This window comes from Centrocercus urophasianus, unplaced genomic scaffold (assembly GCF_019232065.1).
Source record: "Centrocercus urophasianus isolate 14NV4802_14NV808 unplaced genomic scaffold, USGS_Curo_1.0 seq_10, whole genome shotgun sequence".
Classification (NCBI taxonomy): domain Eukaryota; kingdom Metazoa; phylum Chordata; class Aves; order Galliformes; family Phasianidae; genus Centrocercus; species Centrocercus urophasianus.
This window is the reverse complement of record NW_024884142.1, coordinates 96,800,111-96,812,457: the sequence shown is the minus strand read 5'-3', so window position 1 is coordinate 96,812,457 and position 12,347 is coordinate 96,800,111.

The following is a 12,347-nucleotide window of genomic DNA, read 5'->3' as shown; positions in this document are numbered from 1 at the left end:
CCTGTGCAGCACTGCTTTATGCCTACTGTATCTGGCTTCCCATCTGTAAGAAGTAGATAACAGTTCTTGGTGCAGCATGTGTTCTGGGCTTACTCAGTCTGGAGAATAAAAGGCTCCAGGGAGACCTCATTGCAGCCTTCCAGTATTTGAGGGGAGATTATTAACAGGTGGAAGACCAGCTTTTTACATGAGCTGTTAGTGATTGGACAAGGGGGAATGGTTTTAAACTAGAATAGAGGAGATCTAAATTAGATGTTTGGTGGAATTTTTTTTTACTGAGAAGGGCAGTGAGGCCCTGGCAGTGCTGCCCAGAGCTGTGGTGCCCCATCCCTGCAGGTGCCCAAGGCCAAGTTGGATGGGCCCTGGGCAGCCCGAGCTGGTGGGGGGCAGCCAGCATATAGTAAAGAGGTTGGAACTGGGTGGGCTTTAAGGCCCCTTCCACCCTAAGCCATTCTGTGGTTGTCCTAGGAATAAGCATGGAGCTGTTGTGTGCTGTGGTGAAGAGAAGTCAAAGGGTTAAGGTGAGACATACGAATAAACACAGCTCTCTGAACCCAAAGAAAAATAAACTAAAGCATTGGTATAAAACTCCTAGTGAAAATAAAAAAATTCTAGCTACAATTTTCCACCCCTTTTTTCCCTCCAGAAATCTTACTCATCCATATATTCTCTTAAGAAGCCTTGGAGTGTTTACTAAAATAGAGCACTACATGACAGCAGATACTTTATACAAGTTCACTGAAAGAGATATGTGTTCTGTTGCCTTCTTTGGGACCTTAGGAAAAACTGAGAGGGTATCTGAAATGTTAACTTAATGGACAATAATTTTTTCCATCCATGGGGGAACACAGGCATCGTGCGTGTATTTTTGCTTTTATTAATAGCATTTTGATAGCACGGTTATAAAGCTTGTCCTTGGCTTGCCTTGAAATATCATACTGACTTCACTTATTACTTTAATTTTCCAAGGTGAAATGTTCAGAGAGCAGAAACTGGGGAGGAAAATATGGCCCAAGCAGTTACACATACCTTTATTTTTAAAGTGCTGTCCAGAAGGGTTTGCAGCCCTTTTTGCTGATGCATAAATTGACCTAGACAGTAAATGATACATGACCTTAAAAATATCTGAAGTAGCCTTGCTTGAGAATTTTTAGTAGAGAGTTATTAAATGTCAGAGTAATTTACACAAGCATAGCCTAGTTTATGATTTTGCATTCTTTTCCTCTTTCCTCCATGCCAACCAAGAACCAAAGGAGCTTTAAAATTTATACATGTATCTCCTTTTTTCTTCTTTTATCATAGAGGTTCGTCTGATTTTATTTATCACACTCAGGAAATCTAGTCAAATGTGAGAGCATAATGTAGCTCACAAAGGCCTGATCCAGCAGAGTACTTAAGTACCTGCATAATTTCATCGTGATGACATTTTCCATTGCTCATTAACTGGCATTTAAAGGAAATTTTCCATTGCTTGGTGTCTGGGCATTTAAAGTAAATTGTCAGCCAAAATGGGCCAGCCATTTTGAAGAATTAGGTCAGGCAGTGAACAGGCTACAAGCTGCAGAGGTCTGTCAGGAGTCCCAGAGGTACATGCCCCTTACAGAAAGCTGGTGATAGCCACTGGGAGGGCCTCAGCTTAGGTATTTGTTGTAATGTAGGCTTAATTCTACAGCTCTTCTCTGGTGCTCAGAGTGAAATACATCGAGGGCCTGCTTCTTAGCCGTGCAAGACTGCAGACACCACTGTTTGTAGAACTCCTGCTTTCAATCTTAGCTGGGCAAGGTAGCTTCAGTACCCTGCTGCCTGGAGGCACCTCATTGGCTGCTCCCCCTGGAACTTATGGGTAACCCAGGCGTCTCAACCTGGTGCTGGCTTGCAGTGGGTGGGCTTGCACCAGAGAACAACCAGGAGGAGCTGAAGCTGCCACGTCCCATCTGCTCACCTGTTTGCTGCACCTGGTCCTGCTGCCAAGCTTGTAGAACCTTTTACTGTTTTTCATTCGTGCCTGTTCACTGTACAGTGAGGACGTTCTCTTGGGTGATCTCTCAGCTGAGATGTGTCCTCTGCTATCTCATTGTTTATATGTGAAGGCAATCATCATGAGGGCAAGATCAAAAACTACTCATAAAAATTACTGCAGCAACATTTTCCTTCTTCATTTTCTAATCTGTTGATCCTGTTGTACTATAACTGCAGGCTATCAAGGAGTGAGAAATAGGGTTTCTGTTCTGCTCTCTTAGTTTCTGGAATTTTTTATTCCTTATAAGAAAACAAGTCATAAGGTTCTTTAAAGAACAGGAAAGAATAGGTTTCTGCCTTGTTTGAAATGCCTGACAAACATTAATCTACTTTATATGCTGTAGATGATTTCTTTCATCACTGACAAAAACTGACCCGTCTTTGAAGATCTAGACCTGCTAAAATCAGTGAAGTATTCAGGCAGCTTCCAAACACAAAGCAATCAATGGCCAGAGAAGACAGCTTTTTGATCAAGCATTCTGGAGAAGAAAATAGACAGTGCTTACTTATTTGAAGTAGGCTTAGCTTTTGATTGATACATCTGTTCCAGGAGAATGTTTAGCCTGCAGTCCTAAACAGCTTACTGAGGAATCAGTGATCAAACTACTATGAAATTCTCCAAGTACAGTCATTCTCTGTTTTTCTCCAACAGACTCAGCAGTTTCTGGATAATTTTATGTCAAGTGTTCATAGCTTTATAGAGCAGTTAATGTTACTCTGTTACCAAAGTGCTTTTTTTCTTTCGTTTTTTTCCAGGCTTTTGTTTCATAAATCCTTTACATTATCCTTTGAGCCTGTATCTTATTAAGTGTAAGCCGCAGTTTACATGAAAATGCATAACAACGAAGTTCTCTCTGGTCCATGTGTATGTAGGACTCTTATGCAGTGTATACTGCTGCTGTTTTTAATGTTGGGGTGACTGGAAGTCATTCTCTCTTAGCAGCAATCTTGTCACCTCTGAAAGGATTCACAGCCTCTGACCAGCACCCAACGCCTGCGCTGTGGAACTGCTGTGCTGTGTGAGCTAACTGCCATTATTGTTTTTTTTCTGACAACACCAACCTTGGGGTGGATATGAAGGTTTGGCTTCAAGTTGTGGAGCTTTAGTATCATGGAATCATAGAATATCTTAGGTTTAATGGCTTAAAGCCCATCCAGCACCAACCCCATACCATGGGCTGGCTGTTCCCACCAGCTCAGGCTGCCCAGGGCCCAATCCAACCTGGCCTTGGGCACCTCCGGGGTTGGGGCACCCACAGCTCTGGGCAGCAGTGCCAGGGCCTCACTGCCCTATGAGTAAAGAATTGCTTCCTAACATCTAACCTAAATCTCCTATTTTTCTTTAAAGCCATTCTCCCTTGTCCCATCACCATCAGACCATGCAAAAAGTCAGTCTACCTTATGCTTGTAAGCTCCCCTCAAGTACTGGAAGGCCACCATGAGGTCACCCCAGAGCCTTCTTTAGCCTAAACAAGGCTACCTCCATCAGCATTTCTTCGTTAGAGAGGTTTTCCAGCCCTCTGATCAGCTTCATTGCCCTCCTGTGCACTCTGCTCCAGCAGCTCTGCATCCTTCTTGTGCTGGGGACTCTGGTTTCAAGAGGGAAGCATAACAAAGTTACGTTTCCAACTTGCTCTGTGGTGACCACAGAGATGGGTGGCCCCATTTCTTTTCCCGAAATGGTCATTTCCTCAAGCAGGACAATTCTGGGCCCAGGATCCCTTCCAGCTTTACACGCTATGGCCTGATGGTCCTAATTCATAGAGTGAGCAAACAAATGCCCAGATAAGAATTAGACACCCTTTTTGATTATTAATTTTTTCATTTATTTTCAGATGGCTTTGCCTTTTGTCATATTGTTCACACATAACGCGTCTGACTCTTCCTATGTCACACTACATCTTCGCAGTAATTTTCTGCGCTGTTCTGTCCCTCTGGATTTTACAGCAGTGGATCAGAAAGAAAGTGCAAGCTCTAGCAGAAATAATAAATCCACTGCAGGTCTTGAAGGTACTAATTTCTGCAAAACAAAATACTGCCTCAATTCTGTTATGGGCTGGAAGGGGTGATCAAAGTGAAATACATTCATTGTGGAATTGGTTTGCACAACCTGCTTCTAAACCATTACATCCTCCAAGATTTTTATTTATTTATCTGCAGAAGTAAATAATGCAGTTGATCCAGCCTGGCTTGTGTGCAGTGAGTTCCATGCAGCTCCTAGAAAGTTCTGGATTAGTCTCAAACTGCACCCTTGTCCCAAGATGGGCAGGGGAGCTGTGTTAGCTTGGTCACCGGGCTGAACCTGGGTAATTTATGGGATATCTGTAAGGAGATGCAGAATGTAGAACTAGTGTGCTCTGCTAGGAGCCCTCCACACAGCTGCCACACTGCAGTGCCTGGGAGGCAAGGTCCTCTCCAGCTGCAAGCTCCCCAAAGAGCTCCAAGTCTGTGGCACTTGTCCTGTGGCTCTCAACTGAAGGTTAAGATGGTCGATTATGGCTGGAGTAATCTGACATTTGAAATAATATTTTAGGAACTGTCCTTTAATTGCAGATATTTCTAATCTATGCAATCTTATCTAATTAGGTTCAACCATGCCCAATTCCTTGTCTGATTGCCTGAGCCTTTCCGCTTAACCAGTCAGGTTTATTCAATAAGGTGTCCTATAATGTTATTTCCTTCTTTGAGAGTATATGTTATCATCCCTGACATAGACTTAAGAATCTCTCCACTTTCTTCTTATTTTAAGATCCTCCATCTCTACAGTAAAGTCCTGTGCTTTAGTTAGGAATCACCTAGCTGAGGAGAAATCTGGGTGGGAGTTTGGGTCTCATCAGTTTTAAGTACCTGCGAGATTCTTAAGAGACACAGCAAGCACAGAAGAGGCAAAATATAGGTAGAATCTCCATAAATTGAATACAAGATCGTTCAAATTGTGGATTCAAATAGTTAACAAGATTAGAAATAAGAAATGAATACAGTTGCACAGGCAGTTGACTCACTATTACTGTCATTTCCTTTTGGCTTTGGTCATGGGGGTAACAAGGTAAGAAATAACTGTTTGTTTCCTTTTATTGATTGGTTTGGTATTTGAAATAAAGATGATCTCTTTTTTTTTGTATGAACAAGTCTTTTGTAGGTTAATATTATGTTAATTAGAATGGATGTCTTCCTGAGACTTATTTTCTCGTTCATTTGATCTAATTAGCTGATTAATTTTTAATTGCCTACTAAGAGATCTTTACCATATTGTGATTTGTGTTTTACCTTTACATTTGGAAAACAATAGTACACCTAAAATGACTCTAAAGTATTGTATTGAAGTATTTCTGTGAGGGATAATTGCAAATTATGATTTCTTCCTGCTTAGTAATTTTAGAGCAATCTACTTTGAGTTAGTGCTCATTAATCAAAAAATTTGCATAGTGTGGAGTAGTAGGAAGGTGCATTAGTTAGGCAAGCTTCACAGGAGATGGTCTGAGACTTGGTGATCAGATGGAAATGCAATCTCTTGGCTGTGTACGGAGCCATAGTGAACGCTTCCCAACCTAAAACATTCATTCTTTTTCTCCACAAAAATCTTCTGAGATTCACGGGATGAATATAGTAATAAGCTTACAAATAGAAGTGTACACTTAACAAGGCCAGCTGTTGATTAAAATATATTTTTCAATGCTGGTAGATAAATCACAGTTCTTGGCAAGTAATGTCAAGTTATTCCCTGCCTGCGTTAAATTCATGCCTCCATTTTAGACTGAATTTGCTGTAACTTCTAGCCCTTGGATTCTACTTTTGCCTGCTAGTTTGAAGAGCCCTCTATGATCATTTTCTTGTTCCCCGTGGTAAGCACTTGTAGACTGTGATCAAATCATTCTTTAACTTTATCTTTGATAAGTTAATTGATTTTGTGCCTTGAGTCTCTTGCAATAAGACGTGTTTCCTAATACTGTAAATGTTCTCCTGGCTTCCTCAGAATCTGTGGATTTTTTCACAATATTTCTTAAAACAATGCTGTGAGCTCAATCAAACTACTAGTTGTTTCACTTTTGGCAAATAAGATAACGTAACTTCTGTATTTGTCTTTGTTATTTGTACGTCTGGCGATGTACAAACAATGTAGCTTTTGTTATTGCACCACACTAGAAATTCATAGTAATCTGGTTACTTGCTATGGCTTTTCTCCAATCCTCCACTTCCCTGTAGGATCTCTTTCTCCTGGAGTAGTCTTCCATCATTAAATCTGTCTCATTATTGCAGTTCCTAGATCCTCGGCCTTCTGCAGACTGTCCTGAAGCGCGTAGCATTTGGTTGCACTTAGCTAACCAAGCTGTCTTTTTCATCATTTACCATTTTCCATTTTCACTGTAAATATTGTGAAAATGATTGTTGGTTTTTTTTTAACAAAAAAAGAAGAAATAGTCCATCAGCCAGTAACCAATTATGGTACTAGTGACTTACCCAGTCATACAGTGGTGGGTTATGTACATCTGCAGTGTGGTGGGTAGGTAGTTTAAGAAGCCATTCTGATTCATTGCATCAAATTCTAGCAACCCAAAAATTAGCTGCTAGTCGCTGGTAGCTTTCTAGGTGCTTAACAGGAAATGGAGAGAGATGGAGACCTTTACAGGAAGACATAGTGAACTTGACCAAAGAGTCATAAATCGCTTTCCAAAAATGCCATTTTGTCTCCACAGGCTGTAATGGGAACATACAGATTTCTTGTCTCCTATGCTTTTTAGTTTTTTGGTGTGTTACAGAGCCAGTTCTCATACAGGCATCCATCAGGATGGTTGCCTTCAGCAGTCCTGTTTGTAATCACATCAAAATACGATATCAAGTTAGCTTGACAAGATCTATTTTCCAGAAACCCATATGGATCAGCTCTAATTGTATTATCCCTTTTAGTTCTTTATCAGGTTAGTTATCACTTATATGCCTCTTTTGCTTTTCTATCAGGTCTTTCTATCAAATTCCTACTTTTTCCACTTTAATATTGACATACATCCAAATAGTGAAAAATGTATTGCAGTGATGTCTTGGACATTTTGTTCATTTGTTTCCATCCTATCTAAATCAGGTGAGCTTTTCTGTGAAGTGCTTCAGCTCTCCTGGATCAGTCAGGGATAGATCTGAGGATGACTTAGAGCCTTATCTTACAACTCAGAAGGCTTTACCGTACAACCCATATGGCCCATTTGCTGTCTTTGCAGTGATGGGTGGGTATTGTGCCTTTTTCTTTCAGCACTTTGAATGAAAATTCTTGTAAATGTATTGTGTCTCTATTTTCTAAACTCACATGTTTCAGAACACTTTTAAATGTCTGAAGAAAAGTTGCCTCATTTTTGGTTCTTCTTTTTTTTCCTCTGTAAAAGAAATACATCTGAAAGTAAACAGAGAGACCATAGTCTCCCATTGACTTCAGCATGCAGAGAGACTTCCAGGGTTGAAGGGAAAGCAATAACACTTCTTGCACATAGGAAGTGCAAGGATAGCAAACTTTCCAACTTTTTTTTTTCTTTTCCCAATGTAATATCTTTTGCACGAGGAAGATGCTCTGGAGTAAGGATTTCTGCCAGCAACTCATAAAAATTCCATAGGAGAAAATGTACACAATGGAGTCCTTCTGAACCAAGGAAACTGCCCAAAAGCTTGAAACTCCATCTGAGTTATTTAGGTCACCAGGTGACTCAGAACCCACTGGTAGCACTTCAAGTTTCATCACAATAAGCTAACTGGTACCAAAGTGGTGAACTGTAAAGGCAAGTCAAAACTGTCCTGCTCAGCTTGATCCTTCTGCTTGATTTTGACCTGAAAGACAGTAGGTGTCATAGTTCATGCCAGCACATCCACTCCACTGTTGGAGAGATGTTGCCATTTTAGAAGTGACTTGTTTCAGGAGGTGCATATGAGTTTCTTGTACCTAAAAAATTGTGGCTGCAGTGTCATGTAAGAAGGAATCATTTATTTTCATTTAAGGTGGATTAGAGATATAAGTCAATGACATGTCCTTCTTCCTGGGTAATCCAAGGACAGATTTTGGGTGGAAAGGAAGATTGATGTTACCTAATGGTGATATTTTACAGTGTGTAACTCTTGAGTTTCCCAGTAAATATTAGGGAAGCAGTTAACACCTAGTGTGACTGCCTATGCTGCATGTAGCTCATCTCCCTTGGAGATATGAGGTGTTTTCTTTCTTCTGCTTATTTAGTCTTCTCATTTATTTTTGCAATGTTCTCCACTATTTCTGCATCTGCATCAGTCAAATGTAAGCATCATAGTTTCACAATGGCCAGATCACCAGATAGGCAAATGGATTCATTCATTAAGAGGCTGGGAATGTTGATGTTTTCAGGTTCTTTCTTTGCCAAACTAGTGTTATTCAGGTCATTTTTAGACAATATTTTGCAAAATGCAGATTTATATTCCAGAACTGATGTCTTGTAACACAGCAAGTGCTTCACAGGCATGCTGCATAGTTAGCACTACAACAGCTTCTTCATCAGCTTAACAGAACATTTGCACTGAAGCCATTTCATGTCTTTGGGACGATGGCACGCTCATTATAGGAGCTACCTATCCAGCCATGAGTTGCATCACAATGTGAAGGTATTTATGTGATTACTTCTTGGGAGGTGTTCATCCAAGTGTAAATTGCTCTGCCTCAGAACAGATTTTGGCTGGTGCTGACAGCTTGGATGACTGGCACATTGTCATTTTCATAACACACCTAAAAGGAAAGTGCCAAAAAAATTTAAGTGGCTTCAGTGAGAAATTTCCAGTAAAGGTTTTGTCTCAAGGTAACTCAGTCGAAATAGGTTGGCTTCAGTTAATATTTGAGATAAAACAAGATTAAGAACCATTATTTTTCTCTCACGATGCTTCTGAGGACATCTCAGTTCATGTGAAAGCGGTGCACGGTGAGACTGCCATGGTAACACAACACTGTGGTTTATACTCCTCTTTGTGCCTACCTGTGCTTTTAGTTGTCACTGAATTACCCTTCCACACTTATGAAGAAAACTTTCCTATCCCAACCATCCTATTTGCATGGGCTGATCCTTCTGTGCTGTTATGGGGATTTTGCCCTGGCTCTCCTAAGGAAGCACGGGTTATGCAGTCATTCTGTGCCAGCTGGGCAGTTATGTTTCTCCCTTTTCATTATCTAGTTGCAAAAAAAAACCCAAACACCCAACCAACCAAACAAAAAAAGAAGGATGCAAAGATGAAGATCTTTCTAAAATGTGATTCCTACTGGCATTATAAAAACTAATGGCTAGGAGGAGCAGACAGCCCCAGTTTATCACCCCCGTTCCCCTGGATGAGAGAATTGCCACACTAGAGCGATGCTACATATGCTCCAGAGTTCTCACATTACTGAACACATCTCATATGTGCTTTATTAGACAGAGTATAATCCAACCGTGGGATGCAAAATCAAAGCGAACCACACTTTGTAAGTTTACAGCTCAGGAAATGGAGAGAAGCTGCTTTCCTTCTGCTCACTGGAACAAAAATGCTTTTGAAAAGTAGGTTCCAACCCCTACTTTTTGGTGCTGCCTGAGATTTCATCCCATTAGCTGTGATGGTCACCATTCCATCGCTTCCAAGCGATGACGTGATGTACTGGGGGAAAGTGTTGTTTCCAGTGTTATCAGGATAAATCTTCCTATAAACGTTTGACCAAGAACACACATGTTTTACAATTATGTCTGCTTAAAGAAACCAGTCATATCCTCATAGTACTGCAGAATCTTTTTTTTTTTCTGGCAAGAGATGTGAAGAATTTCCAATTTCTATATATTATAATAGATTTTACTGCAGAAATTATTGGTGTCCAGATTTGTAAATCAGACGGCACATAGCCCACAGTTTTGTTTGTTTCATTTATTTAGCATGGCATGGCTGGGTCCTGGAACTAGCTTATATGAGGTCATTACCCTATTGATTAAATAGTGTGATGAAAAGGGCATGATAATGCACTGCTGGGAGATTATTGCCAGACACTTTGCAAACAAAGCTGCTGAAAGGAGAGCAGTTGTGAGACCTTCAGCGTGGTGGGTAATTAGCAAGCAAGTAGGAATTAAAATAAAGGATACATGGCGTGATATAGTGATTATGTGCAGATAAGTAATGTTTTGAGTACTCCCTTTTGGTGACTCTAATGAGAATACATTTTAGTACAGGAAATGTCTGCTGGGACTACACTATCCAGAATCTTTAAACAAGCTGTGCAGTGTGTTGTCTCTGACAGAGAAAACAGAGCATGGAAGCAGTGCTGCAGTTCACTCTTTCTCTTCAGACCTTTCTCTTTTTCTTCCAAAAATCTCATACTGGTATAATGAGTCTTAGAGAAAGAGTGGATAAACCTATGCCCCTTCTCTGGGATGGAGCATCATTTCTTAAAACCAAAGAAAAATAACAGGAAAGAACTGAGTCCAACAACTGGATCTGAACCAACCACCTTTTCAGTGGAAAGCATTGACTCCTACAAGATGCAGAGGGCTAAACCTGGGATGTACAGGCACTAACAAATACACAACTGCTGCATTTAGACTAGCCTCTCCTCTGCCTCCTGGGAGACATAAATACACCCATGTTCCTGAATTAAATCTGGGCACCTGATTGATTCTGCAGCATACGTTTCATCTCAGCAACCTTCTCAGGTCTGAACAATCCAACAGGTTTGATAAATTTCAGACAACGCCTCAGTTGCCTAATGGGGAATTAAATGAAATTTTAAAGAATATGGGATGGCCCAACTGAAGGATAGGCTAAGCAGTGTTTCTTTGTCAGATTTCAAGTTTCTTTTGTTCGTGAGATCCATGACAAGACACTGATAATTTCATATATTTTGTTAGTGTAATTCCTCAGAGCCCTTGCCCACAGTGTTACACACCAGAGTGTACGCCCTCCTGCATCTTCCTTTGCAAGTCTCAAACTGCACCCAGAGTACACTCAGGGGAAGTTAAACAGCCACAGCAATGGGAGGGAAGAGGGCACGAGATAAAGAAAAATAAAAAAGGGAGCAGAAAGAAGAGAGAAAAGAAGTACTGCTTTGAAGGAAAACATCTACTGAAGGCAAAAGGGGAAAGCATCTGTGGTGAGGGCAAAGTAAATGGGGATTACTCTATCCAGTTCTATTAACCTTAATTTTAGTTCCTTTTTTCCATTCTTTAGCTTAAGTAAGTAAGCATATAGCCTTGTTTAGGTAATAGTTGGAGTAATGAAGATGGAATATACCAATTTGGGGCTAATTCTCGCCCTCAGGAGAGCACCAGGGACTGCAGCTGTGGCCAGCCCCTACTGAAAAGGAGTGGTGAGGAGAACAGTTCCTTGTGTCCGACTTCCCATTACATCCTCACCAGGGACCACCATAGTCTAGCCCTTAAAATAAATAGATGAGGTTAATTTTTCCAGCAGTAGAGTGGGTTTAGCAGCTCCCAGCACTGGTTCAGTTACACACCCACTCAAGTTAATGAAGTGCTTTCCTTGAGAACAGTTGGACCCACTGCAAACTGTTTGAAAGGACCATTTACAGCTCTTTTCAATCACTGGGTTTTAAGTCTTGGAACCATCTTTGTTTTTCGTTTTTTTTTTTTCCTATTTGATATCTTCATCTTCCAGACCGTACCAGGGAGGGTTTTCCTCATCCTTTATGTTAATGTCGTTATGTGCCCTGGCCATAATGTCCTTTGATTAGAGAGTGTGGGAGAAGCGTGCACCGTGGCACATTTCACCACATCCTCTGAAACCGAAGTTGTGGCTGAGCTAATTATTTTCATGACTGGAAGAGAACAGGCAATGCTGCCTGAAGAGTGGGCAGATACGCATATGTGTGAGCCTGTGTTTGTGTGCTTACACCGTTTGGCAAGCGCAGATCCAGATACACTTCCTCTTGGCATTATTTCTGTGCAAATCGTCAGTAAAGATGTGAGAGGAGAAGTCTCAGTTCTCTGCCTGGAGGCCTGCTTTTGCCTCAGGTTAGACGTGCTGGGGGCTGCCTCTCACTGCAGAAACCCTGCCCTCTTGAATTCCTCTTCTGCCATTCCCCAACTGACGCCCTTTGCTTCTGTGGGCAGGGGGGAAGTTGCCCTTCCTCCGCATGGCTTGTTTTTGTTATAGCAGCAGTATGAGGTACCCTTTATTTATAATCTGAACGTTAGGGATGTTGGGCCAATCTGGTGCTTCCAGCTGGCTGAACACTTCCTAGCGCTTTGGATGCCAGATATAACATAATTTATTGTGGAAAACAGTAGGGGTAATACACTTCTCGCTATCAAAGGTTAATGTAGAATATCAGCAGCTCTTCGGCAAGGATACGTGTGTTG